The following is a 26,900-nucleotide window of genomic DNA, read 5'->3' as shown; positions in this document are numbered from 1 at the left end:
CCCCCCCAGCCTGCATAGTCTTCCCATAGTCTTCCCATCTCTCCCATGGAGGAGCAGGAGGGGAATCTAAGCTACCACATTGGGGAGGGAATCTCAATTCACATTGGGCTGCTTTTATTATAAAGAAGAAAATGTACACGCATATCATTGGCTTGCGGCGTTTTTTTCACACCTACAATTTGTGGGTGTGAAAAAATATAAACTGCTCTGGAATCTGCTTCAGTCACTTTCTTCCCTATCCGAGATTTAAGCCTACTTTGCCTTTCTCCCAAAACAGCATGCAACAAATTGTAAAACAAATTATTTTTGCATCAATATTTATAACAGAGGGGAAAACCATACCTGTACAGGACTGCAGACTCTAGATAAGAGCAACAACCAACAGCACAAATTAGCAGCCAACAATGAATACTTTCTTAAAGCAGCACTTCAGTGGGTTCAAGAAATGCTGTCCTTGACAATAATAAATTCTCTAATTGCCCAAATAAAAGCTGCACAATTTGGGTCATCCTGTCATTCTTCTTGTTTCTAGAGATTTGTGGCTTTGGGAGTTCTTGTGCAATGTGCAGTTCCACAAAAGCCAATAGGTCCATCTATGACTAACTGGGAGTTAATGAAAAGGCGGCTTGGGTGCATAGTAGACAGGACTGCTGCACCAGGCAAAGCCAATAGGGTGCAGTCCAAATGTGGTTGGACTACAACTCCCAACAGCTCCAGCCCCCATGGCCAATGATCAGGGATGATGGGAGCTGTGGTTCAGCAGTAGGTCAGAGTCTGCCACTGAAGTGGAACCGCCAACACTCAACCATTCACAAGAGATTAAAGTGGTACCTTGGTTCTCAAACAACTTAGAACCCAAACACTGCAAACACAGTACAGTGGTACCTCGGGTTATATACGCTTCAGGTTACATACGCTTCAGGTTACAGACTCCGCTAACCCAGAAATAGTGCTTCAGGTTAAGAACTTTGCTTCAGAATGAGAACAGAAATCGTGCTCCGGCGGCGCGGCAGCAGCAGGAGGCCCCATTAGCTAAAGTGGTGCTTCAGGTTAAGAACAGTTTCAGGTTAAGTACAGACCTCCGGAACGAATTAAGTACTTAACCCGAGGTACCACTGTAGTAAGTGTTCCCTTTTGTGAACATTTTTCGGAAGTTGGATGCGGTCTGTTTTGAGCGTTACACTTCCAATTTGAGTGCCACACATTTCGAGTGTTACGCTGAGGTCTGTCTGTTTTTGCTATTTATTCTGCATTTTTGTGGCTCTTTTTTGTTGTTGTTGTTGTTTTGTGACTGTGTGGAACCCAGTTCAGCTACTGATTGATTGATTGATTGATTGTGTGACTGCAGTACATTGAATATTGCTTTCATTTTATGGATCAATGGTCTCATTAAATATTAAAATTCATGTTAAATTGCTGTTTTAGGGGTTGTTTTTACAAGTCTGGAACAGATTGATCCATTTTGCATTACTTTCTATGGGAAAGCGTGCCTTGGTTTTGGAACCGACTACCGGGACGGACTAAGTTTGAGGACCAAGGTATCACTGTACAAGCAACTAAGTAGATTCTATGCACTCTTCCAGACTCTAATCAGGGGAAGAATCATAGAATTGTAACACTGGGAGGGATCACGAGGGTCATCTAACCCCTGCAGCGCAAGAATATTTTGCCCAAAGTGGGGCTCGAAACTACAACCAAGAGTTTAAGAGTCTCAGTTTAAGAATTATCGGGACAGAAGTTCCAAACAAGATGATTAGGCTGTTTATGATTGTAACAACAGCAGCTAGGATCCTCTATGCACAAAAATGGAAGGAAGAAATTCCCACCAAAAAAGAATGGATAAGTAAAATGATGGACTGTGCAGAATTGGCAAAGTTAACAGATAAAATAAGAGAACCTAACGGTAACTGTTTTATAGAAGAATGGAAGCCTTTTTTCCGACTACTTAAAGAACTACTATAGTATGATGAGGGACGCGGGTGGTGCTGTGGGTTAAACCACAGAGCCTAGGACTTGCCGATCAGAAGGTCGGCGGTTCGAATCCCTGCAACGGGGTGAGCTCCCATTGCTCGGTCCCTGCTCCTGCCAACCTAGCAGTTCGAAAGCACGTCAAAGTGCAAGTAGATAAATAGATACTGCTCCGGTGGGAAGGTAAACGGCGTTTCCGTGCGCTGCTCTGGTTCACCAGAAGCGACTTAGTCATGCTGGCTACATGATCCGGAAGCTGTACGCCGGCTCCCTCGTCCAATAAAGCGAGATGAGCGCCACAAGCCCAGAGTCAGCCATGACTGGACCTAATGGTCAGGGGTCCCTTTACCCTTTACTATAGTATGATGAATTCACGAACAGGATTTGAACTATAAGCAACAGAAGGAATTAGAGATTATTGTATTGTTGTTAGGGTGTAAGAGAGAGAAAATAATGTGCAGCAAAGAAGGAGAAATAAAAAACGCCATGGAAAATGGATTGGGAAGTCGACAAAAGAAAAGAAAAATCTATTACATATTGGAGTGTATATCTGAAACTTTTGAAAACTTAATAAATTATAACTGAAAAAAGGAATCATTTAAAGAAGTTTCCATACGCTCATCCAGACTACATAATCAGGGAAGAGTGTCTGATCTGTCTCCCAAGATCACAGCACAGGAGTGAAGCGTTCTCTGCTATTTCTACCTAGTATGGGATTAGCTCCCAAGCGAAGACCAGCTCTCCTCTAGGGAGGAAAGCAAGAGAGAGAAACAACTCTCTTACCCAAAGGAGAGAGACAATTGGACATGAGCCTGACATCAGAACTATCAACGTTCAGAAAGCATCGGGAGAGGACTTCAGTCTCTCAGGACACACTGCTGCTGACCTGATTCTGTAACAAAAAGTTTCAAAGGGAGACTTCAGAGCAAAATTGCTGAACTGGAACTTATCCTCAAGTTTCATTCTATTCATTTAGTTCTTGATAGGATCTTCTCTCCCACTCCAGGTGTCAAATTAGCATAGCAAAGGTGGGAAGATTGCATTATCTAAAATTCCTGCACTGCTCGCATCTTGTATGTATGTGTTTTGCATGTAAGTGTCACAACCCTACTTGCATTTCATGACCTTTGGGCTTCAGTGATTTGATTTTCAATCCTCCCTGGGCCACACTCTGTATTTTTCAATAATGGGAAATAAAGGCTAGATAGAGATATTTCTCTGCCAACTAACAATACCAGTTCATATATCTGATAAAGAGGCTCATTGCCACAATATACCGTATTTTTCGTCCTATAGGGTGCACTGGCCCATAGGACGCACCTCATTTTTTTGGGGGGGGGAATGAATAAAAAAAAATTATCCCCCCCGCCGCGGCTGCCGCACCAAGCCTTGAGCACACCTGCCCGAAGCACGGGGCACCCTCCGGAGGGCTCCATGTGCTTCAGGCTGCAGGCTGCCGCCCCAAGCCTCGCGCGCTCGGTGGGACCTCCTGCCGGGCGCGCAAGGCTTGCGGACACTCGCCGGGGCTGCAGGCTGCTGCCCGCAAGCCTTGTGAGCCTGCGGGAACTCCCACCGGGCTTGCAAGGCTTGCGGATAGCTTCCTGAAGCCTGGAGAGCGAGAGGGGTCAGTGCGCACCGATGCCTCTCACTCTCCAGGCTTCAGCGAAAGCCTGCATTCACCCCATAGGACGCACACACATTTCCCCTTCATTTCTGGAGGGGAAAAAGTGTGTCCTATGGGGCGAAAAATACGGTACCTGCTAGTATTTAAAAAGCCACACAACATCCATTCCAAAGTCCATAAATTATTATTACTGTATTGTTACAGGGAACCAGGAAGAGGGCCTTCTCGGTAGTGGCACCTGCCCCTTGGAATGCCCTCCAGTCAGATGTCAAAGAGATGACTAATTATACATCTTCTTTATATACATCTTCTTTTATACATCTTTAATTATAATTATGCATCTGAAGGCAGCCATGTATCAGGAAGCTTTTACTGTCTGATGTGTCTAGTGCTCTTTTATATTTTGTTGGAAGCTGCCCAGAGTGGCTGGAGCAACCCAGTCAGGCAGCGTACAAACAAATTATTATTATTATTATTTAAAGCACATGGCTTTCCCCAAAGAATCCTGGTAGTTTGTTAAGGAGGAAGGGAATTGAAGCTCTGTGAGGAGCAAACCAGAGTCCCCTGGACTCTTTGGGAGGAGCCCTGAGTTTGAAATGTATGATGTGCCCTAACTGTCACTTTCCCAAGATCCCAAACTTTGACCCATCCTCAACCACCACCTCCACAGAGCCTCTTCTTGTAACGATACCTTTAGGGGCAATTGTGGAACTGATGTTAATTGACTGCATCAATATTACTTTAAAATTCGAACATAGAACTGAGAAGCCCAGTCTGTAAAACACATCCTGTTAAAGGCCTGGGTGGTGAACAAAAAGTTCTTCAGCTGGTGCAGAAAAGGCCATGGGTTGTAACCAGTGCTGATCCTGCTCATGAGAAGACCCACCGAAATAATTAGGCATGGCTAAGTTACATGTTTCCATTTCAGTGGGTCTATTCCGAGTAAAATTTCACTGGCTAGGACCCCATGAAGGCAGTGCCAGCTGAACCATTCTGGGAAGGCTACACTCTGACAGTATTCCACACTTTTCATAAACCCCCTCCTCAGCTGTTGGGAAATCAGCCTACAGATCTTTTTAATAGAATCACAGAATTGCAGAGTTGGGAAGGGACCCCTAGAGTCATCTAGTCCAACCCCTTACGGTGCATGAATCTCAAAGAAAGAATCCATTTTAAACCAAGAAACCAACTTAAAATAGAATAAAAGCAGCGGCTATCTTGGCGTGGGGCTGTTTCAGAAACAAAACAACCCACGGAAATTAAAATAACCTATGCAAATGAACCCAGAGCAAGGATCTGTACCTGGGAAAGGCTGCCATTTATCCGGCTCGCTCCTCTAGGAGGCGCTCCGCCGCGGTGTCCAGCCCAGGGAACGGAACCGCTTCCTCACGTGCTAACGAGCCAGCAACTTTTCCAAAGCCTCTGAGCAAAGAGGAGGCCGGTCGGCTTCTCGCGGAGAAACGCAGCTCCTCCTGCACCCCACCCACCCATTCCTCTGCGGTCCGGCTCTCTTGACAAACCTCAGCAGCTGAAGTTCTCTGCTGGGCGACCTCGTGGTTTTCATCGGCTGGGCGGGGAGCCGAAGGGACGGGCCCTCGACCGGGAGGCGCCCAGCCCTCCAGAACTTTTAACCAGCCTGGATGGGGCAGTTCCCCCTCCCAACACCTGCTGCTTGCTCAACGTCTAACCCAGAGCCTCCCTAACTTTTGGGGGGCCCCAACCTCCCTCCCTTCAGCTCCATGGTTCCATAACCACCTCCCCAGTGCCTGCTACCCTATCCTAACACAAACCATTATTCAGAACAGTGGTTTGCACGACCCACAACCGAATTCTAAACAGTAGCAAGTCATTGCACATTTATTCAAAATCCAGTTAAATCTTTTTGGTTTGATTCAGTCAACAAAACTGGTGGGCCGGTGAGAGCAGCTTTTCAGCGTCATTTGCACCTCCAGCGATACCCGGCCGCCCCCTTGTCTCTTCTTAGCCCCCCCCCCCCAGGTTATCCCACCGCCTCCCAGGGTGAGCTCGCAAGCTTCCTTGCAATTTTAGGGCAGTGGATTGGTCCTAATTAAAGTATTATTGCCCAGCTGTGGATTTTTTTTTGGGGGGGGGGGGGGAGAGTTCCTTACGGGCCAAGATGGGTTCCTTTGCTCTTCACGTTTCTCCAGCTAGTCCCGAGGAAGAAAATCACACGCATACAAGCGGAGCGGAGTCCAAACCTGCAATTCCTATAAACCGCCTTGCTTTGGGAAGCACATCTGGAATCAGAGCTGGGCTTCTCTGCCTTCCCGCAAGGGGGATGCCTGGGACAGTCTTCGAAAGACTCAGGGTGTTGACCTGGATTTCAGCGGAGAACAACTCGAAGAGTATTTTGTTTAAATAATGATGATTGCGAGGGCAGACTTAGTTCAGCCTCCGCTCCCCCAACAGTGGGAAAAGATGACTTAGTCTTGGGCACAACTTTCCCCCCACGCTCACACATGCAGGCACGGAACACGCCCCTCTTCGGAAAGCAGAGGGGCAAAACCCAAACAGGGGGGCGGAGTGCGGAGAGATGGAGGACTCGCTTGCCAGCTTGCATTCACTTTGAGGGTCTATCGTGAGGGTCTCTGCCCCCCCGCCGCCGCCGCCCAGGCTGCCCTCCTAGCCCCATCCGTCCCGGGGGTTGGCTTCTCCTGAGCCCCCCAGGCAGAGCCGCCTCGACACCCTCCAGAACCCCACAAGCGTTTTCACAGCCCCCCATTCTTCCCCGTCCCTAGAAGCCCCAGCCCTGTCTGCCCCGCTCTCCGCAAGCCGCCCTCACCTGCCGCTGCTGCCGGTGGTCCAGAGGCAGCCTGTGATTCTCGCAGTTCAAAGCAGGGAGGTGAAAGGCGGGTTTTGGGGTTTTTTGAGCAAAGATCCGAGTCCTCCCGCTAGTGTTGTTCTCAATTTAGCTGCACCGCTTGCAACCATTGGGGGAAGAACCGTGGAAACCGCCCGCCTCCCTTCTCTGCGATAGGCGGGACGGCTGGGAGGAGAAGCTCTGATTCGTAGCTCCAAGAGCCCCCCAACTCCCTCGCCGCGCTTTGCTTTTTTGGTAAGGGGGTGAGGGGCGGGGGAGGAAACCCCGCTCTTCACTTCTCTCCTCTTTGCATCCAGCGTTCAAAGAGGAGGCGCGCCCCGCCCCCTTCATTTGCATGGGGCGGAGCCCTTCCGAGGCGGAGGAGGCCGAGGAGTCCCCATTGGCTGGGGGCGTTCCTCTCCGAGTGACGCGTCAGGGCCGGTGTTCCCCCGCCGCCGCCGCGCTTTGTACCCACTGAATGAATATATGAATGAATGATGTGTGGCTGCATCACGCTTATTCTGAAAGTCTCCTCCGAGGCTGCAAAGAGGGGAAGGCGACAGAGATTTCCTCACTCTCCCTTGCTGCTGGGAAGTTGCTGAGCAGGGAGTGTGGAGACTGTGAGACTCCCTCTCCGGGAGGCCACGTCTGTTTTCCCCGACGTGACAGCTGCTTCACCACCAAGGCAAAGCGCCAAGAAACTGTGAAGAGAGACGTGGACTTTTCTCTCTCATTTTTCCCCTCCTTAAAAATTGCAACATGCAAGCGCAGCGGGATCAAGCTGTGAACAGCTTAGGGCTTTAATTCCATCACTTAGTATGCAGGGAATAATTGATGGCACTCACCTCGTTTGAAGGATGACATTGTCACACAGGTATTATTAAATCCGCAGCACATCCCTGCGGGAGCTGCAGGCACTCCGAGGCGATGGGAGGCTCCAGTTCCCCTGCCTGGGCCTCTGCCAGGCCTGGTCTCGAGGGCGGCTGGGTCACCCCCTCCTCTCCACTAGGCTGGCTGCCAAAAATACTTCTGGGTGTGCGCTGTGGGGTTTGGTATTGATTGGAAACAGGAAGGCTCAGGCTTTGTCATTGCCTGCCTGGCTTAATTAACTCAACAGGCTGAGCCTCCCTGATCCGGATCGGCCACTATACCAAGGGTGTAAGGGTCAGAGGGCATCTCCTTGCATGGGCAGTGGGTGACCTCCCTGCTTCTCCCCCCACCCCGCTTTGAAGCTTTCTCCTAGGGCCAGCCTTGACACCAGAGCAAAATGAAGTAGCTGCTTAGGCAGCAGGTTCTATATAGGGCACAGTTTTCTTGCCTCCAATTTCTATCTCTCTGAGTCATTTTTTTAAAACATACCAGCGCGGTCCAGAGCAGAATCCATCCATCAATCCGTACGGCTTTTCACTTCGGGTTCGAGAACATCTGAGGCTTGCCATTGTCATGATCAGAGCCTCCAAGGGGGTTGTGCCATTCTCTGAGCAGTTTCTCAGCAGCAAAGCAAAGATGCTTATGAGTTATCTGGAAGCAGCTGGCGGGCAGAAGCATTCTAGAGAGGAAGCCTCAGAGATCACAGGCTGGAGGGGACAGGTGAGTCAGTGAACAGCCCAAACCCAAATGCTGGTAGCATTTAAAGTGATTTGAAGTTACTTAATCTTAATTGGTTTTAAATAATACTTTGATTTTAGTTGGGAGGGGGGTTAAAAGAAAATTTCTCTAATTTTAAATAAGTTGGGGGGGGAGTACCTGGTGCTTCTCTTTTATACCAATATTTTTAATGTATTGGCTGGCTCCAGGAAGCCAAGAGCATGCTCACTTTTTACTGAGCAATTTGTGCTGAAATCTGTCTCCACAGTTTTTATTATATCACCACAATTTTAAAAGGGTTAGATGTTTCCATTTTTAAAAACTAAAGATATTTACATTCCCCCCATTACCTTGCAAGAACCACCATACTTTTTTTTTTTTTTTTTGGGAGGGGAGAGAACTGGCGTCTGAATGGTACAGCAAAACTTTTTAAAATGTTGGCCTTGGTGTTTGTGTCAGCTTCCAGCAACTTTATGTCTTAGGCCTGCACTGCTTTCCCACCCCCTTCAATTAATGCTAAAAAGCTTAATAAAACGTTTTGGACCATGGGCACCATGTTGCCTCAAACAACCTTAAATATAGCTTTAGAACCATACTTCAAAGAATCTTATTTGGGTTCTTCTCAAGTCTCTCTTCTCAATGCTATAATGTAGGGTTGTGGTCCCTTTAATCCTTGGTGTTAATCCAAAGATAAATTACCTGCAGTAAGATGTTTTCAATTACTAGTATTAAATGATGATCCCTGTAGATGATGGCAACGTACATCCACTGGGCAAGTATTGGGATCAGAATCCATGGTTCCCAACCCAGCCTTGAGGCATCTGGCCTAGAAATTCCAGCCTAGCAAGGCGATCCATGTAGGTTTATATTTTCTTAGCACTTGCAAACAACTTCAAGTGAATTTACTTAGCTATTTTAAAAACTGGTGTAAGTTAGTGGTGCTGAATTTTTAAAAAAGGGAAACTCTCATAGTGCAGAATCTGAAGACTGGAAACACACAGGTAACTAGCTACAGCAGGATAGACGAAAGCACAGCAAAGATGAGATCTAATAATATGTTTCTAGGCTTACGAAAGTTATGGCACTGTTACAGGTGGGTGGCTGTGGCACTTCAAAGCACCTTTCCATTTCCAAAGGAAGCAGAAGCTAGACATTTAGGAAGAATTGTTCCTTTGGCTACATTTCTAATGGTGACCTATTACTGACTCTTTTGCTAGTTTTGTGAATAATAATAACCATCTACTGAATTTCTAATAATGTCTTGGCAGCAAATTATAGTTGCCTCATTATGGCAGTTTTGCCACTGGCATCAAGAGGAGCAAGATCTGGCTCTGTGTTCCTGAATTCAACGCTGCAATAGTTTCAGCCTATTATCTACCTGCCGCACTCATTGAAAAGTTAGCAATTTTCATCTGAAAGTGTGAAGCCACTCTCTGCACAAAGAGAAAATTGATTCTCGCACACTGCGTTTAAGTAGTGGGCCTAATACAGTAGGAATGCTGAGACGAGGAAAGGAAAGCTTCATTCGGGTTATTTAGATATTGTGCCAAGCAAAGATATGTCTCTTTCTTCCTCTGCTCTCGTACAGCCTGCTAGTTCCTATTGAACAGGTGTCCCCAACCACGTCATTGGGCCTGCACTGAGCTGCACAAAAAGACCGTAGTGAAAGATACCTGGAGCTACACCAACCTGCAAGACGGGAGGCTGAAAGGGGACAGCCTAGAACATCTGGATTTGGCCAGCAAAGAACGTTTTGAAGCTAGCTGGGAAATGTTGTTGTCAGGGGCTGATTGGAGGCAGAGGAATGGTGGGAGGAACCAGCTGGGGAACCCCCAATAAAAGGAGAAAAGGGAAAAGACTGGGAGATGTCAGAAGCTGAAGTGGTGACAGAGTTTAGTGAGCTGTGAGTGTCTGTAGCAGAGAGAAGTCCAGAAGCAGAAGGATGAGGGGAGGGAGACCAAGATGCAGAGATGGGTCAGGCTGGTAAAGAGGCACAGGTGAGGCCCCCTCCTGCTGCAACAAGCTCCCCTCTCCCCTGTCTGCCAGGATCAGAAGAGGTCTTAAGTGGGCAGAGGAGAAATTAGTGTCATGCAGGCACAGTCTCAGATCGCTTGGGAAAAACCCTGGAGAGGCACCGGAGGGAAGGCTGTGACCCCTAGTCTCTGCAAGTGCTTCATAGGGGCAAGAAGAGTTGCTGTACTCATGAGGCCTGACACTCCTGTGTGGATCCTGTGTTTACAGTGGTACCTCAGGTGAAGTACTTAATTCGTTCCGGAGGTCCGTTCTTAACTTGAAACTGTTCTTAACCTGAAGCACCACTTTAGCTAATGGGGCCTCCTGCTGCTGCCACGCTGCCGGAGGACAATTTCTGTTCTTATCCTGAAGCAAAGTTCTTAACCTGAGGTAATATTTATGGGTTAGCGGAGTCTGTAACATGAAGCAAATGTAACCCGAGGTACCACTGTACTAATAAAGGGTTCACTCCACTTACTTTGTGTTATTTACTGCTGGCTCACTCCTGTCAGTTGTTAAGAAGTTCCTGTATGGAAATAAACAAGATTTATGTCACTACAGCAGGTCAAGCCTTAAATGAAATGGTGCTCCAGGCAAGGAGCACCTTCAGCAGCCCCCCCCCCAAAAAAATTTATTCAGCTTCAAATACTTTACCTCTTCACATTTGTAGCCCATTTCAAGGCAGATGTATGCATGACGTGCCCGAGCTGTGCGAGACAGTAAATGTGTTTGCAACCAACTAATCAGAGGTGCCCACAATCACTCGCCAGTGCCCCCTTTGTTGAGTGGGCACTGATACTGCAAATTCTTTCCCACAGATAAAAAGCAAACTTCAACAAAATGCTGGACACATAATGCTGGACACAAAATGCTGCCAGCTTTGCAAGTGGAAGTCGTTTTGCACAATTTATTTCAGCCGTTGAGTGGATGCTTGAACGGAGAACGGTGGGGGCTGATGGTATGGAAGGATCTGTAAGCAAGAATCTTCTAGGCACAGAAACTCTCACAAAGTACATTAAACATTTAGAAGAGAGCTGTGTAATTCAGACTTTTGGAATTACAGCAAACAGGTCCTAGTCTTGTTGGTATATTCAGTAAAATCCAGTGATAAAGCTTGCCTCAGGGCTCGCCGCACTTCCGCTTGTCCTTTGTCAAGAAAGCATGGGTCAAGCGGTTTCCCACTTGCACTGTGGTTTCTAGGCATAGGTCTGAGCAGTTTCGCCTTTGGCCTGCCGCTTCTTCCTGGAAAACACACTCTTTAGCACTAAATCGGAACAGCCACCTGCAGAAAATCCGATTGCTTTTTGCTCCGATTCAACGCTAAACTCTGGGTTTCCCCGGGTGAAAGTGGCTGGACAAACAGAGGTGTGGGCGAGCCCTTAAGGAAAAGGTAAAGGGACCCCTGACCATTAGGTCCAGTCGTGGCCGACTCGGGGGTTGCGGCGCTCATCTCGCTTTATTGGCCGAGGGAGCCGGCGTACAGCTTCAGAGTCATGTGGCCAGCATGACCAAGCCTCTTCTGGCGAACCAGAGCAGCGCACAGAAACGCCATTTACCTTCCCGCCAGAGCAGTACCTATTTATCTACTTGCACTTTGACGTGCTTTCAAACTGCTAGGTTGGCAGGAGCAGGGACTGAGCAACAGGAGCTCACTGTGTCACAGTGGGAGCTCACCCCTTCGCAGGGATTCGAACCGCGACCTTTGGATCGGCAAGTCCTAGGCTCTGTGGTTTAACCCACAGCGCCACCCGTGTCCCTTCAGGCAAGCCCTTAGACCCAGTGTATTACCTGAAATAGCAGGTGGGTGCTGCATTTCCCTCAAGGAAAAAAAACTCCCTGCACACAGAAAGCCAGCATGTCTAGGAGGCTGATTTGAGCTAGCTTTCTCCCTGGCATGCTTTTTTCCACTACATTCAGGATGGGAGAACATGAAAGCACGCAAGCTCCCACCTGCAACCTTAAGGGTTAGGGTGCATTCCAAGAAAAGCTTCACTGTGGTTCTGCTAAATACTGTATGCAAACTAGGCCTAGGGACCACAGAGCCTGCTTATATTGGTTTGATGAGAGATTTAGGAGTCATGATCTCCTTTTCCTCCACACAGTCAACACCTTCCCTTTTTCACTGAGAGCTCATTTCCTTCTCATGTAGGTCAACTGTATACCTCTACAAAACAAGGATTAAATTCCTCACCTATAGCAGGAAAAGCCACACCTATCCAGCCACACCTATCCAGTTGCGACAGCAAATTATTTTTGCAGCAAATTATTTTTTAAGATTATTAGGGAGAGCAAGGAATAGTTCTTTACTTAATACACCAGGAAAGTGTTGCTGAAGTCATAAAACTTTTTTTAAAAATACAGGTCTGGAGATGAATGTTTGACGTGTGGGTTGCTGGATGAAGACACACTGCCGGCATGGACTTTAATGTATTGCTACTTGCAAAGTTAGCATCTTAGTTGAAAGAACTTGATTTGCTTGTTTTGCTTTGTTACTGGCAAAATGGAAAGTGTGAAAACACCCTGAGCTGTGGAACTGGTGTGAGAGGAGAAGCAGGTTTATAATTTGTTACCATTTTCAATGGATTGATCTCCTTGGGAGAATGACACAGCCAAGGACATCGTTTTTCGTTCCTGGATACTCTTTCAGATCAGAGCTAGGACTTTCAAGCGTTCTCCAGTGATCCAGACATTGCCACATGTAAACAAAAGCACTGGCACAGTGTTTGAATGTTTATTTAGATATATTTAATTCACTCTTGTTCTGGAAAATTCACTATGTGCATTACAATTTATGTTCCAAGTGCAGTGAAAAATTCACACACCCATCCACAGAATATAAGGAAAACGTTACAATACAGAAGTTCATTTCCACCCACAAGCTCAGTATAGATGTCCATCATCATAGAAGCCACTTGGACAAATGGAATTCCTTCCTAGATCAATGTGCACATCTGAATTACCTGCTCAGTAGAGTCATCATTGAATCCATAGAGTTTGCATTGTATAGGCAACATTAAGGTAAAGGTAAAGGGACCCCTGACCATTAGGTCCAGTCGTGATCGACTCTGGGGTTGCGGCGCTCATCTTGCTTTACTGGCCGAGGGAGCCGGCGTACAGCTTCTGGGTCATGTGGCCAGCATGACTAAGCCGCTTCTGGCGAACCAGAGCAGTGCACGGAAATGCCGTTTACCTTCCTGCCGGAGCAGTACCTATTTATCTACTTGCACTTTGACGTGTTTTCGAACTGCTAGGTTGGCAGGAGCAGGGACCGAGCAACGGGAGCTCACCCTGTCGCGGGAATTTGAAAAGCCGACCTTCTGATCAGCAAGTCCTAGGCTCTGTGGTTTAACCCACAGCGCCACCCACGTCCCATAGGCAAGATTAGGATCCCCCAAATGGTAAATTTACAGCCTATAGGAGTGGATTTCACACTTTCTACCTACTGGTGTGTTTGTATGCTGCAACCGATATTGTAAGTGTTGGCATTTTATGAATGTGCATGTATATTTTACTTGTAACTTTTGGGAGGTAACTGCCTGAAAATCCACAGACAGATTGTTAAATGAAGAGTCCTAAAGCTCTCCAGGACAGTCGAAAACTGCTCTTCTAAAAAATATATTAATATGCTTATCAACCTACTAAAACAGAAACTCTGTGTATGTTTCCTGTGTTCTGTCTTCACACACATATTTCATCTTTACACAAATTTACAGTTCCCTTGATACTGAAAGATGTATGATGGAGAGCCAATGTGGGTAACCATTAAGGACCACTTAAGTCTAAATTATCATGAATCATGGAAAGCTGATGCGTCATCTGGTGCAAACACAGAGGGAATGTGCCAGGCTACCATCTTCAAAATCTGTAACCCCTTGGAAGTTTAAAAAATGAATGGTCCTGGAATATCTTCACTGGAAGTTGATCTTCATTGTACCTAATGATTTATTAATTGATCTCAAAATCTGAATGGTCTACTGTAGAGATAACTTACCCTCAAAAATATGGCTTAGCAGCAATTTATAGATTTGTCCGTTGGGGCAAGATTCAGCTAAGTTGTTGCATGAACAGAATGAGGTCTTGCTCTGGAAGGATGGGAGAATCCCCAGAACAGGTTTAAGGGGGCATTGGGGGCACAGGGGCAGAAGAGGGTTTGGAAGTCTAGTGGAGCTTGTTCTGTGCGCTATGTTGGCAATCAAGTTTCTTACCACTCTGGAATGAAGAGAACCAGGGGTCATCCAATGATGACAAATAGTGCAAGATTCAGGATAGGCAGGACAAAGTACTTGCTCCCACAGCATGCAAATTAAATTACGGAAATCACTGTCACAAGGTGTAGTGATGGCTACGAACCTTCGAGAGAGTTAAAAGGGGAGGAATACATGAAAGATAAAGCTATTGAGAATTAGCACGCTTGCACTTTTGTGTACTATGTAAACCAGTTCTACAGAAATTAGTAGAAATTGTTTCCCCACTGAGAAAACACCCTTAGACTGATGGTCTATCTTTACTGAGGCAGAGAATCAAAAGTTATCCTCATCTGTAACTCCTGTGCAAAATGCATTGTCCAAATGAGTAATATGGGAATTTGGCCCAAAAAGAGACTTGCCTGCTTCTTGCTCCCTTAACTGTCAAGAAATCAAACACAGTAATATTCCCATTTGGATGTTTCCGGCCATTTCCATTTCTGAGAGACGTAACGTGAGAATCAGCAATCCAAATGCAATTCCCTTTGCATGCAGAACCCTCTGCATCACGGCATGTAAAGCAACGGGAGCAGTTGGAAATTAAATACTGGGATGCTGTTTGATAGAGATAGCAGCCTATTTTTGCTCTCAGTGATAGCAACACTCACTCTTTTGCTGCTGTAGCAGGAATATTTACATTCTGCTGTGAAGGAAGGCTGCTCATTCACGGAACTGGCACAGCAGATTCATGCATGCATTCTTTACCATAAATATCCGGTGCTTTTAAAGGCACCCGCTGAGTTCAAGTAATCTTTCTCCTGAGTTTATGTGCAGATCTTTTATAAACATACAACCTAGGTTGGCATGCCAGAATGTCAGCATGCTTTATCAATACTGCATTTAACTTACATACTTTGCCAGAGGAAATTAAATAAATCACACACATACACTTACTTACAGATCAGCAATGTTTTTGAGAAACCATTGTTCTTTGCTATCTGCAGTAGATAAACAGCATGATCCTCATATGTTATCACCAAAGTCACAAAACAGCTAAGGGGCATTAGCACAATTCAGAAAAGATTGTGACACAACTACATATCATTGGAAGCAAAGGAATGGAAAGGGATTCAGTCCCTAGCATCTCCAGTAGGGCTGTGAATGTCTCACCATTTGTTGGGACTGTGGTCCTGTGACTTCACGTTGGATCTGCTCCAGTTTAAACACACATTCTTGAAAGGTTTTTGAAGCATCCATAGGGCTTTTCTTCAGACCTACCATTTTTACTCACATCCACTGGCTTCTGCGGTTGCCAAGTGCTGACAATCCAGTGGAGCTGTTTTGTTTATTTTTATTTATTTATTGCATAAAATTTATATACCTCGATTGTTAAAAAGAGAAGCCCTCAAAGTGGTTTACAAAAAAGGCAATAAAATCAAGAAACATTTGCAACTCTCTTTTAAAACACACAAAAATTAAAATACCGAAACACATCAAAAAATTACTGCAACTTTCTAAGCATCTGGATAGGCTTCTCTAAAGAAGAATGGTTTTAGCAGGTGCTGGAAAGAATACAGTGAAGACACTTACAGTGGTACCCCGCAAGACGAATGCCTCGCAAGACGGAAAACCCGCAAGACGAAAGGGTTTTCCGTTTTGGAGGCGCTTCGCAAGACGAATTTCCCTATGGGCTTGCTTCACAAGACGAAAGCCCATAGGGAAATGCTGGCGGTCGGGAGCAAAGACTTTCGCCCACAGCCGGCCTTCAGAAGAGGACCTCTTCTGAAGGCCGGCGGGGGGGCAAAAGTCTTTGCTCCCCCCGCCTGCCTTCCCCCCACCTGCCCCGGGCGATCTTAAAATGCTGGCGGGCGGGAGCGAAGTGTTCGCTGCCGACCCCCAGCATTTTAAAATCTCCAAGGGACAGCAGAGAAGTCTCTGTCCCGGGGAGGTTTTAAAATGCTGGGGGTCGGGAGCGTTCGCTGCCGACCCCCAGAATTTTAAAACGCTGTTCCGAAGCGGGGGGCGGGAACATCTGCCCCAGCCGCCCCACTTCGGAACGATGTTCCGAAGTGGGGAGGTGGGGCGGGAACATCTGCCCCAGCTGCCCCACTTCGGAACGATGTTCCGAAGTGGGGAGGTGGGGCGGGAACAGCTGCCCCAGCCGCCCCACTTCGGAACGATGTTCCGAAGGGGGGAGGTGGGGCGGGAACATCTGCCCCATCCGCCCCACTTCGGAACGATGTTCCGAAGGGGGGAGGGGGGGCGGGAACAGCTGCCCCATCCGCCCCACTTCGGAACGATGTTCCGAAGGGGGGAGGTGGGGCGGGAACAGCTGCCCCATCCGCCCCACTTCCGAACGCTGTTCCGAAGTGGGGAGGTGGGGAGGGAACAGCTGCCCCAGCCGCCCCTCTTCGGAACGATGTTCCGAAGGGGGGAGGGGGGCGGGAACAGCTGCCCCAGCCGCCCCACTTCGGAACGATGTTCCGAAGGGGGGAGGGGGGGCGGGAACATCTGCCCCAGCCGCCCCACTTCGGAACGATGTTCCGAAGGGGGGAGGGGGGCGGGAACAGCTGCCCCAGCCGCCCCACTTCGGAACGATGTTGCGAAGCCGGGCGGGGGGGTGGGAACACCTTCTGAAGGCGGGCAGGGGGCGAAAGTCTTTGCTCCCCCCTGCCTGCCTTCCCAGGGGCTTTTAAATCGCCCCGGACAGCGGAGAAGTCCTCCGCTGTCCCGGGGCGATTTTAAAATGCCGCCCGCCAGCATTTTAAGATCCCCCGGACAGCGGAGAAGTCCTCCGCTGTCCCAGGGTTTTTTAAAATGCTGGGGGTGGGAAGAAAAGCCCTTGTCCCCCCCCCCAGCCTTCAGAAGAGGTCCGGGGACAGACTGTCCCCGGACCTGGCCTGAAGGTGGTTTCCCTAGGAACGCATTAATTGATTTTCAATGCATTCCTATGGGAAACCGTGCATCGCAAGACGAAAAACCCGCAAGACGAAGAGAATTGCGGAACGAATTAATTTCGTCTTGCGAGGCACCACTGTACTTAATCTCAATAGGCAGGGAGTTCCGAAGCAGAAATGCTTTCCTTTTTATTTTGTTTTCCTCTCCCTTCCAGGTTATCAACTTGTGTGCATTCAGAATGTCTCTTCTTTTTATATTTTCTTTTTTTCTTGCTACACACGTTTCATGAAGCTTAACCAGCATCTTGAGTCAAACTAAAACACACACCAGAGGAACGGAGGAAGCTTTTGCATATGGTATTTTGTCAACATATTTTATCAGAGCAAGTGGTATAATTCATAATGTAGCAAAACGCAAATAGACAGCAGACATTATTATGAAAGGAAACAAGTAAATATAAATGATTGGCCTTAAGAAAAAAAATCTAACAAATGCATTTCAATGTAAATAGAATGTTAGGCAGCAATTTATTGTTGGGAGGTGATGTTTAGAGGATGTAAAGTTGTTTTTTTTTAATGGTGGAACTGTTTCTTCTGCCCGAGATGAGGCACAGGTGTATTGTAGGAAGCATGAAAAATTCAAAGACTGACGAATCACATCAATCAGCTGAAGTCCTGGTGGACGCAGGAAAAGAAACTGACCTACAAAATGATACTACTCTCATAGACTCCATTTTCCCCACATTCCCTGCCTCCCAATAAAATCTCTGACAAATTTAGTGCAACTCCCATTAGCTAGACAAGTTGTTGAGAATTCCATTGTATCTGAAAAAAGGGAACTTGCCTAGCAAAATTCATACCATGTTGCATTAATATACATTACTATCCAAATTGCCACATTTTTATTACCTTCATAATTCCTAGTTAGCTGAACTCCCTGAGTGTCTCCCAGGTAGCTCTTTATTAGCATTGCTCTTCGTTAATAGCACTCCATTTATGCAAATGTCTGATGATCTGACTGCTTTTGTTGTGTCACAACAATGCAATCAAGATGAAGCAATACTCTGCTGCACTTAAAACATCTGCTAATTGAAAAAAATTATATACTACAGCACTCAGAAACAGTGGTGTTCAAACGGCTAGTTGCAGGAATCAGCATGTTGAGAATCTCTGCTTTCGCTTAACAAACTGATGGATGAGGAAGGAGTATTTCTAGCTCTCCATGGCTCCTAAGAGAAGATACACTTCACTTGTTTGGCAAGTTACACCTCAGACCTTGGTCCCATGGGCTAGCTAGGGTGAAGAATGAGAATGGAAGCAGAAGCCGACTAAGCAATGCCAAAAAATGTAAATGCATGCAAAAGGTCCATGATGTATTTTGTGTTGTAGAATCCAGCTTTTTCTGAAAAATAGGGTGGTATTCAACTAAGTTTTACTCAGAAAAGACCTACTGACATTCACAAACATGACCAAGTTAGGTCCATTAATTTCAGCATGTCTACCCTGAATAAAAGTTGAACACTACCCCGTTTTTTTTCTTTCTAAACTCATAAACCCAGCCCTACAAGGTAAAGGTAAATGTAAAGGACCCCTGGGTGGTTAAGTCCAGTCAAAGGCGACTATGGGGTTGCGGCACTCATCTCGCTTTCAGGCCAAAGGAGCCGGCATTTGTCCACAGACAGTTTTCTGGGTCATGTGGCCAGCAGGACTAAACCACTTCTGGCACACGGAGGACCGTGACGAGTGCCAGAGCACATGGAAACGCTGTTTACCTTCCCGCCACAGCAGTCCCTACCCTATTTATCTACTTACACTGGCATGCTTTCGAACTGCTAGGTTGGCAGTAGCTAGGACAGAGAAACAGAAGCTCACTCCCTTGCGGGGATTCGAACCACCAACCTTCTGATCAGCAAGCCCAAGAGGCTCGGTGGTTTAGACCACAGCGCCACCCACAGTCCCCCACTGTAGTATGCTCAATATCAAAGCAATTGAAGGAAACTTGCAAGGTGGAATGCAGAAAATGATGATCATACAACCTACACATTTCCAATTGGGAAAAACCAATAGGCAGTTAAAAAATAGAAAGAAATAAGTGACAAGTGACAAAGATCTCTTCCTGGCCTCTGGAGTCTGGCATATTCAATGTAGACTCATATTTGTGGTTTGCTAATGTTAATTTATGTTCCTCCACAAGCCCTAAAGAGTTTTCAGACATACTTCTTTTGTTGCCAGTTCTAACAAATGTATCAGGCCTGTTTGGGTTTGCATGTTTTTCAAAATAACGGAGGCAAAACAGCAGTAACTAATTTCATATTTGCCAGAGGGAAATAGGGATTTCATATTTTGTATGTAAGGTTGTATTTGAAAGTTTTCAAAAGGTTATCATGCACAGGGACAGACGTTTTCATCAACACTTATATGTTTGGTGTTGGGGGTTTTTTGCTTTTACTTCTGAGGACCTCGGAGCGATGCAGGTGGAAGCTGCCCCATTTTAATCTCATAATATGCATCTGTGGCTGGCCAAGAGGTTTACCAATGGTTGCCCAATATGATTGTTGCTGATAGAATTCAAGTTTCCCAGTCCATGCATATCACTCTGTCCACTATACCAGTGGTGGGAAATCTGTAGGCCTCCAGACAATCCAGGACTCTTAATGCCAATCAGCACCAGCCATCATGGTCAGTGGTCAGTGATGATGGAAGATACTGTACTAAACTGCTCATTTATATGCACCTGTCCCTTTACAAAAAGTCAGCTTTATCAAGCCAAGATATATTTTCCTACTAAAAAATAGTTGTGGTTTGAAGGCTCATTTTGTTTTCATTTTCATAATGCAAAATTATGAGTTGTGTATCTCACGTCTCCAGTGCCTCATGAAGAGGTGATGTACTTGTTAATGTCAATGTAACCATTTTACACTGACGTAAGCAGTCATTGCCTGCAAAGCTCTCCTCCGCTAAGTGCTTAGTCTCCTGAATTTTTCATGCTGGTACAATCCATCTATGACTATAAAGGCTCACAAAAAGATTTATCGCGTTAAAAAAGAAAAGTTAGCCTTTCCCCCTACTGATTTCCTCCTGTATTATCTCAGTTAAACCATGCAGCAGATTGTGACCTACTTATAACATTCATTTTACATTATGTTAAAAACCCGCGAAGTGTATTATTTTGCTTCTGCTAATCAGGAGACGGGCCAAGGACCAACGCAAAAGAGACGCCACTCTTGAACACGGGCACCACTCAGAGGTTTCTGAGATATTGCCAAATGTTTTCCAAGTTTTTTCTCTACTCCCATAAGGACTAGAAACTTGGTGCTTTTCCCCTCCCCCCTTAAACTTGTTTCTTAAGAGACAGGTTTTTCTTGCTAGGTACCAAAATTGACACAAAATACACAGAATCGCTGCTATTGCAAGGACCTTCTGCATGCAAAGCAGACACTCCACCAGGGTGCTAAAGCTGTCTTTTTAAGGCCTGGTGTGATTGTGCTGTGCATCTATCTCATGTCCTACTAGACTCATTTGTGGTTACCTAAGAGGTGGGTGGCACTGTGGGTTAAACCACAGAGCCTAGGACTTGCCGATCAGGTCGGTGGTTCGAATCCCCGCAATGGGGTGAACTCCCGTTGCTTGGTCCCTGCTCCTGCCAACCTAGCAGTTCGAAAGCACGTCAAAGTGCAAGTAGATAAATAGGTACCACTCCGGCGGGAAGGTAAACAGTGTTTCCGTGCGCTGCTCTAGTTCGCCAGAAGCGGCTTAGTCATGCCGGCTTAGCTGTACACCAGCTCCCTTGGCCAATAAAACGAGATGAACGCCACAACCCCAAAGTCGGTCACGACTGGACCTAATGGTCAGGGTTCCCTTTACCTTTACCTTTTTTAAGAGGTGGGTACAGCCAGCAGTGAACTAATCCACAGGTAAGACTATAAATGGCTAACTGGTCATGATAGTCATCTGCCTTCTTCAGGATCAGAGGCAGCATGCCTTACACTACAGGTTGCTGAGAAAGCAGTATTAACCTCATTCGACTGCTGAGCTTTCCAAGAGGCATCTGGTTGGCCACTGTGGAAAAGAGGATGTTGAACTACAAAGGCCATTTCTTATGTTCTGATGTGTCCCTTGCTTCCTTGCTAGACCCCAAGGAGAAGAGACATGTTAACTATTAGTCACTTGCTCACATTTGTGAAAGAGCAAATGGCAATACGTGTGGGAGATCCCTCCGTTTTTCTGCAGTTTAAACACAATGCAAAGTATTTCAAGTAGCAGAGCTGGGGAATACCTCTGTCGGCCTGATTTCTTGGAGAGCTGGTGCCCATCAGGGCAGTCAGTACTGGGCTGGAGAGAACTGCATAGGTTTTGAAATTCTGAGACTGGTGACATACAGTACTCATTTCCTCTTGACTGTAGTATCCCATGGAAAGGTGTAGGTACAAAACAACAACAGATACATTCAAACCACCTCCTGTAGACAACAGAACATTATTGCATCTGCAGACCTCTAAGTTTAGCTCTAGCCTCCTGAGAAAAAAGGTGCATAATCTCTTATTCAGTGACCTACATTGTAGTGGGTTTTCAAGCCTTAATCTATTCAGTGAGCAGGTGTCTAAAGGGGGGGGGGCGACACTGAATGTTCATCAGGCAATAAACCTCAAACGCTGCAAATTTGTGCAATATGCAGAATCCAGTTTGGGCATATAAAATATAGTATAAAAAATGTAAGTCAATTCTATCCTTAAGCCTTAGCACAAGAGACAAGGGTTTCCTATCACAGCAATTGTCACAATATTCCCATGAATAGGGTCATTGTTAGAGAAAACACACCAAGACTGAGAGATTGCAAGTGGTCAAGGCCATCCATCTAGTTAATTCATAAACTTAGAAAGTTGATGTAATCCTAATCTGTTTTAGTATTTTAATTTCTGTATGTTTCATCAACATGGTTATGAATTTTCCTGTTATAGTTTTATCGTTTTGCAAACTGCTTTGAGGTTTTTCACAATCAAGCGATGTACAAATTTCATGAAACATTTTTTGTTGTTGAAGTTGCCATTCGCCTAAATAAATATCAGAGCAGACAGGTGGACCTGCAAATCTGCCCTCAATACTCTGGCTGCTAAATCCCCATCAATTTACTGCTGGGTAGCCAACACGGTGCCTTCCAGATGTTGAGACTACAACTCCCATCATGCCAGCTGAGGCCAATGGAATTCAACATGAGGCAGCAATCATGTTGTTTTACTGTATCGTACGGGTTGGGATAATGATCAGCGCTGAAAGATTTAGTCAGGCTCATTAATATTTTTGTTTGTGATGAATTAAAGACATACTCTCAATTGGAACTTTTAAAATTTTAAAACACAATCTTAAACATGTGAAATATTTTGAACACATTCCGTAATTGTCAAACATTATTATTAAATCGATGGGGTCTTTATCTGCTCCCCACCTCCTTTGGAAGGGCAACAGTGACTGCCTCTAGAAACAAGAAAATGATTAGGGTAAATTTATGCCAGTTACGTGGCATTTAGAATGATTATTATGGATGATCCATCTGATCGCCCTATTCGAGGAATTGATTTAAAAATTCCTCAACTGGTGCAACATTTACTTTTAAGGTAGTCCTCTTTTTCTAAATTAAAACTAAAGGCACATTTTTTTCTTTTACTCAGGGTTTGTTAAGAGCAAGAATCCCTACTCACATTCAGAGTAGCCCTCCTCTGTTTCTCTGCAAGAGCTGATATGCTGGGTTTGCTTCTTCTGAGTGCAGGCAAATTACGCTATATGTGGGCAGGCAAATCATACCTGATGTTGTATTAACAGTTCCCAGCAGAGCCATATGGGAAAGAGGCAATGCCAGAACAATGTATCATACAGAGGCACAGCAGGCAACCAACTCTGGGGTCTTGGAAGACAGGAGTGCCTGGTGTGCTCTGGTCCATTGGGTCATGAAGAGTCGGATACAACTAAACGACTAAACAACAACAAGTGTTCTCTCGCAGCGTATTACAAATGCTTAAGCCCTAAACACTTTGGGACCAGCTTATCCAAGGAACTGCCTGCACTTATACCTATCTTCCCATTGTACTTGAGGTCTAGCTGTGGTACACCAGTAGGGCTGGGCAATATATCGATATATCATTCAAAACCGGTTTGAAGTCCGTATCATGTTATTGGTTTCTTAATTTTTGACCGGGCAATATACTGAAAATCATGATGTGTTCGTGTGTGTGCACACTATGCAAAAATAAAGATGTGGGGGAAACCGTGAAGCCAGCCAATGCCTCTACATAGCTCCATCCTTATTTTAAACATTGTGATATTGCGATGTCTAGCAGTGATATTATCACCTGGTTTTCAACATCGTATCACTCAGCTCTATCTACCAGTGAAAGCGGTTAGGTTGGAGAGTACTGGGGCAGGGACCTTTTCGTGAAGACTGTTTGCCCAGTATCTCTGGAATGCCATCCCTAAATAAATTCATATCAATCTCTGGGCAGGGCACAAGAATTCGCTTAAAATTCAAACCCTCAATTTTTAAAAATTCTAGTCTGTATTTATGCTTACTTATTAATACATGAAAACTTTCAAGCGTTCAAAGTGACTCACATCATCTAGTTTACTGAGCTGGTGCCTCCACCTACAGCATTTGCATGAATCATGTGGATCACTCTGCAAGCATTTTCTGTGATGCTACGTTTTGTTTGTAGCACAAACTGCATGGCTTTCATAGGTGGTCGGTGGGTTAGGAATGGTTGTTATGTGAACCAAGTGGCTAGGACAAATAGGTATATGGTTCATTTCAACTCTGATCTTTTCCCTCTCACTAACTTTATCAAGGAACAGATTAAAAAACAAAACACAAAGGGGAAAATATAGCAAGGTGTCACTCTTCTGGCTGTGATTTATTCACTGTGAAATGGTCTCCCAGAAAAGAAAATGTGCTACCCTCCCAGGCTCCATTTGCACCTAGCTTACCATTAGGCATGTGATGAATGCAGGGAGCAATGCTTATTCTAGCAGATGTGATAAAGGCCAGGGCTTTCTGGTGCCTGACATTTTGCAAGACTATGTGGGAAAACAACCCCATGGGCAGTCTCAATGAGGATAATGTTGTCAACACTTACTATCAGGACTTTTCCCCGCCATCACGCCTTGGCATATTTCCTGAAATCTTTAAGTACCCTTGGCACTTAAAGAGAAAGGCGTTTCAAAGATTTTGGCGGCGTTCCTGGACTCCAAAGACAGTGCAATGAAGAATGCAAAGCAGAACTCAAAACCTGCCAATCACAGTAATGCCAAGCACTTATCACACACTTCTAAACTTTCATCTATAGTACTGACCTCAGTCTGAAAAACCACTAAAAGCAGAAACTCCCATAAACTATTCTTAGCTTTCCCAAATGAACTGTTTCTCTCAAGGCTTGCTTCAGATATGTCAGCATTCATAAGCAATTGATTATTTCATCGCCATCTTATAATAAATTTCAGAATGTGAACTCTGCCATGAGACCTAGTGTCTAACTCAGATGTATGTAACTGTAAGAAAACAGATTTCTGGCCCACATGGTTGGAAAGATAAGCTTTAGAAAGCAAACAGTATGCCTCCTAAGTGTTGCAACGCTAGGAATCAGCACACAACTTCCAGAAGCCACAGTGTACAACTTTCCCTGCCAGTATTCCATGTGATTTGTATTTTCTTCTACTCCAGCATTCCACTAACATAGTGGTTCACACATTTTTAAGATGGTTCCTTAGAATTAATGCCAAACCATGGATTCTGAGTGGCTGCCGAACCAGGATTTGAAGCTACAATGCAACATTTAGTTGCAAACCAATTTGGGCAAATTATGGTTTTACATTAAATCCCAAACAACCCAGAGTTTCAGAGGCATGTAGCACCTGAAGATTAGGTAAGGTAAGACAAGAGAGGTGGAAAACTGCACAAATCATGTTTTATCTGTTTGGAACATAAATCATTATTTGGATAGTTAGTATAGTTTCTTCATCATTTGGATTACATATGAAACAATACTTTGTCCTAACTGACTCTCCATAAATCTTGTTATCAAAAAAGAGAACTCAAAGGCATTGTGTGTCTAGTTCTGCCAGAGATGAGTTCGTTCGTTCGTTCGTTCGTTCGTGTGTGTGTTTAAATCATTTAGGTTTAGATACCCACAATACACAAAGATGTCAAATCTGTAACCCCACTTCCACAGTATCTCACAAAATTTGTACAATAGAAAGAAGGGCTGGGGGGAAATCCTAGATATGATTGTGATCTAATCCCTCTCAGGAGGGCAGGGAGGGAAGATACCGTATTTTTCGCCCCATAAGACGCACCGGCCCATAAGACGCACCTAGATTTTAGGGGGGGAAATAAAGGAAAATAAATTTATTTCCCCCCCAGGTGCGCTGCGCTAATCCAGAAGCTTGGGGCAAGCTGAGGTCAGCGCGCCCCAAGCTTCTGCGTGCCGGCAAGCAGTCCGCTGCCGCCCCAAGCCTCCCACACCCGGCAGGAGGTCCCGCTGGGTGCGCAAGGCTTGGGGCGGCAGCGGACTGCTTGCGCGCACCTAGAAGCTTGGGGCGTGCTGAGCTCAGCACGCCCCAAGCTTCTGCATGCCGGCAAGCAGTCCGCTGCTGCCCCAAGCCTCCCGCACCCGGCAGGAGGTCCCGCCGGGTGCGCAAGGCTTGGGGCGGCAGCGGACTGCTTGCGCGCACCTAGAAGCTTGGGGCGTGCTGAGCTCAGCACGCCCCAAGCTTCTGCATGCCGGCAAGTAGTCCGCTGCCGCCCCAAGCCTCCCGCACCCGGCAGGAGGTCCCGCTGGGTGCGCAAGGCTTGGGGCGGCAGCGGACTGCTTGCGCGCACCTAGAAGCTTGGGGCGTGCTGAGCTCAGCACGCCCCAAGCTTCTGCATGCCGGCAAGCAGTCCGCTGCCGCCCCAAGCCTCCCGCACCCGGCAGGAGGTCCCGCCGGGTGCGCGAGGCTTGGGGCGGCAGCGGACTGCTTGCGCGCACCGAGAAGCTTGGGGCCAGCTGAGCTCAGCCCGCCCCAAGCTTCTAGGTGCGCGCAAGCAGTCCGCTGCCGCCCCAAGCCTCGCGCACCCAGCGGGACCTCCTGCCGGGTGCGGGAGGCTTGGGGCGGCAGCGGACTGCTTGCGCGCACCGAGAAGCTTGGGGCCAGCTGAGCTCAGCCCGCCCCAAGCTTCTAGGTGCGCGCAAGCAGTCCGCTGCCGCCCCAAGCCTCGCGCACCCGGTGGGACCTCCTGCCGGGTGCGGGAGGCTTGGGGCGGCAGCGGACTGCTTGCGCGCACCGAGAAGCTTGGGGCCAGCTGAGCTCAGCCCGCCCCAAGCTTCTAGGTGCGCGCAAGCAGTCCGCTGCCGCCCCAAGCCTCGCGCACCCAGCGGGACCTCCTGCCGGGTGCGGGAGGCTTGGGGCGGCAGCGGACTGCTTGCGCGCACCTAGAAGCTTGGGGCCAGCTGAGCTCAGCCCGCCCCAAGCTTCTCGGTGCGCGCAAGCAGTCCGCTGCCGCCCCAAGCCTCCCGCACCCGGCAGGAGGTCCCGCTGGGTGCGCAAGGCTTGGGGCGGCAGCGGACTGCTTGCGCACACCTAGAAGCTTGGGGCGTGCTGAGCTCAGCACGCCCCAAGCTTCTGCATGCCGGCAAGTAGTCCGCTGCCGCCCCAAGCCTCCCGCACCCGGCAGGAGGTCCCGCTGGGTGCGCAAGGCTTGGGGCGGCAGCGGACTGCTTGCGCGCACCTAGAAGCTTGGGGCGTGCTGAGCTCAGCACGCCCCAAGCTTCTGCATGCCGGCA

At 46.9% G+C, this 26,900-nt stretch overlaps 1 protein-coding gene and 1 long non-coding RNA gene across 4 annotated transcripts in view; both read right to left on the bottom strand.

The window, feature by feature from the left end:
* PDZD2 (PDZ domain containing 2) overlaps positions 1 to 6,665 on the bottom strand; it is a 245,239-nt gene extending 238,574 nt beyond the window's left edge. The window contains exon 1 of one of the 3 annotated variants that reach the window (XM_081212580.1): positions 6,396 to 6,665. The gene's annotated coding sequence lies outside the window, so the exon portion shown is untranslated. Of the gene's footprint in view, positions 1 to 4,894; positions 5,027 to 6,395 lie in introns of those variants that run through there. The other 2 variants (XM_081212583.1, XM_081212582.1) reach the window with 2 other exon arrangements.
* Positions 6,666 to 11,925: 5,260 nt separating this feature from the next.
* LOC308597403 lies at positions 11,926 to 25,399 on the bottom strand. Its single transcript, XR_014012941.1, has 2 exons — positions 17,233 to 25,399; positions 11,926 to 15,782 (listed from the first exon to the last, which is right to left on the bottom strand). It is a non-coding gene; the product is annotated as an uncharacterized lncRNA (long non-coding RNA).
* Between the last annotated feature and the right edge of the window lie 1,501 nt (positions 25,400 to 26,900).

This window comes from Podarcis bocagei, assembly GCF_964188305.1.
Source record: "Podarcis bocagei genome assembly, chromosome: 11".
Taxonomy (NCBI): Eukaryota; Metazoa; Chordata; class Lepidosauria; order Squamata; family Lacertidae; genus Podarcis; species Podarcis bocagei.
Note: the sequence above shows the minus strand (reverse complement) of the source record. Positions and strands in the feature narration are given on the sequence as shown.